Source organism: Montipora capricornis, chromosome 2 (genome assembly GCF_036669925.1).
Source record: "Montipora capricornis isolate CH-2021 chromosome 2, ASM3666992v2, whole genome shotgun sequence".
NCBI classification, from domain to species: Eukaryota; Metazoa; Cnidaria; class Anthozoa; order Scleractinia; family Acroporidae; genus Montipora; species Montipora capricornis.
This window is the reverse complement of record NC_090884.1, coordinates 15526354-15528853: the sequence shown is the minus strand read 5'-3', so window position 1 is coordinate 15528853 and position 2500 is coordinate 15526354. Positions and strand designations below refer to the sequence as shown.

At 45.6% G+C, this 2500-nt stretch overlaps 1 protein-coding gene across 1 annotated transcript in view; it reads right to left on the bottom strand.

Moving 5' to 3' along the window:
- The window catches only part of LOC138038963 (uncharacterized), a 47531-nt gene extending 47045 nt beyond the window's left edge, over positions 1 to 486 (bottom strand). The window contains exon 1 of the mRNA XM_068885076.1: positions 451 to 486. The gene's annotated coding sequence lies outside the window, so the exon portion shown is untranslated. The remainder of the gene's footprint in view (positions 1 to 450) is intronic.
- Positions 487 to 2500: the final 2014 nt, after the last annotated feature.

Sequence of the window (2500 nt, the reverse complement as noted above, 5' to 3'; positions counted from 1 at the left end):
TTTGCGCCTTTGTTGCTCGCTCGGATTAGGCGCTCCATTAAATCTCCAGCGAGCCTCTCCCTACAACTTGGCATCTATGGAAACCACCTTTCGAATAGAATTTAGCTTAAAAGAAACTGAACACATAAGTCATATGCAGCTACAAACTTCGGTGGAGCTTCGTCCATCTCACAAAAAGATATCCGTTATCGCGAAGTAGGTTGTAAAGAACGTCAATTCAAGTCAATTTTAATTTAATAGTAGCCCGAGAAGAGAAATCTTTGCAATTTGGTTGTTTTCAAGGATCGATTACCATGAATATTTTCTTAAAATCCTGCGCTTTCAGACAACACACTGATGACGGCTGTCAAAGAGAATATAGACGGCACCAAAATCGAAAATGAAAGTGAAAATTCTAGAAACTGCCTGCATACATAGAAATTTCTTAAGCGTCATTTCACTACTTCTCACCGTAAACGCCACGGGACGAACCTACTTGCAATTGAGGCCATGGAGTAACTGCAGAATACCCCGCCACTCGAAGTTGTACCCCTTAAAGTCCGGATACTTGACTACGCAGTTTGTGCACGCTAATTCTTTTTTTTTGTTTTTAGAACGAGAAATAGACACACTACAGGGCTACGGGGCTACAGGGCTACGGGACAACGGGACAACGGAGCTACGGTACGGGGCTACGGGGCTACGGGGCTACGGGGCTACGGGGCTACATGGCTACGTGGCTACGTGGCTACGTGGCTACGTGGCTACGTGGCTACGTGGCTACGTGGCTACGGGGCTACGTGGCTACGGAGCTACGTGGCTACGTGGCTACGTGGCTACGTGGCTACGTGGCTACGTGGCTACGTGGCTACGTGGCTACGTGGCTACGGGGCTACGTGGCTACGTGGCTACGTGGCTACGTGGCTACGTGGCTACGGGGCTACGTGGCTACGTGGCTACGTGGCTACGTGGCTACGGGGCTACGTGGCTACGGGGCTACGGGGCTACGGGGCTACGTGGCTACGTGGCTACGTGGCTACGTGGCTACGGGGCTACGGGGCTACGTGGCTACGTGGCTACGTGGCTACGTGGCTACGGGGCTACGGGGCTACGGGGCTACGTGGCTACGTGGCTACGTGGCTACGGGGCTACGTGGCTACGGGGCTACGGGGCTACGAAAGCAAGGCTCCTAACACACGGTCGCAAAAAAGAACATTATTCATCGTATTTAGCGGAATTCAGATGGAGATATATTCACAGTAGAGAAGATTTGTGGAAAGCGTTTTTAAAAGACATTATGAAAATTTACAAATTTGAATAATTAGACAATGCGAGTAATCAAATAACGAAGTTACAGTATCGAACTAACATTCAAGGCGCTCAGATTTCAATTGCATTAATTGCGCGTATGGTAGGTTATACGAAACAGTTTTGATTATGCCTCATGTAGTAGTGAGTTTTGTTTATTTGAATATTTTCAAACTGCTCATGTCTTACTCATGAAGGTACATTCATGTGTTAGCGAGTTTGTTTCGGCACATGAATTAGGGAGTTAGTTTCGGTTCATATATTACTGAACGAGTTACATTCATAGATATGTGTTAGCGAGTATGTTTCGGCACAGGAACTAAAGTGTCTGCAAGTTTGATTCGGCACATTGATTAAAGAACGAGTTAGATTCATGTGTAGCGTGCTTGTTTCAGCTCATGGATTATTGTTTCGGCTCATTGATTAAAGAACGAGTTAGATTCATGTGCAGCGTGTGTAGCGTTCTCGGGAGCAACTTCAGAATACCCGGCCACTCCCGCCCTCCTTAAATCTACGTATACTGCTACCGTGGCCTGCAGTCCGAAGGCGGCTAGGAAGTCAATATGTATTTATTAAGTGTTGAAGTGAAGTGCTACCGTAGTCCGCAGTCCCGCAGTCGATAAACAATGAACTAAGTGTTGAAATGGAGTGGTATCGTGGTCCGCAGTCCCGTAGTCGATGATAAGTGTAGTTAACCGAACCGCAAAATGAAAGCTAAAATTTTACGAGAGTTCTTAGGCCTAATCACTACAACGAGCGCTTAGGCTTAATCAGTAAACGAGTGCTTTATTCTTCACATGAACTCGTGAAAAGTGTAGTTGACCGAACCACAAAATGAAAGCTAAAATTTTACGAGAGTTCTTAGGCCTAATCACTGCAACGAGCGCTTAGGCTTAATCAGTAAACGAGTGCTTTATTCTTCACATGATCTCGTGAAAAGTGTAGTTGACCGAACCACAAAATGAAAGCTAAAATTTTACGAGAGTTCTTAGGCCTAATCACTGCAACGAGCGCTTAGGCTTAATCAGTAAACGAGTGCTTTATTCTTCACATGATCTCGTGAAAAGTGTAGTTAACCGAACCACAAAATGAAAGCTAAAATTTCAAGAGAGTTCTTAGGCCTAATCACTGCAACGAGCGCTTAGGCTTAATCAGTAAACGAATGCTTTATTCTTCACATGATCTCGTGAAAAGTGTAGTTGACCGAACCACA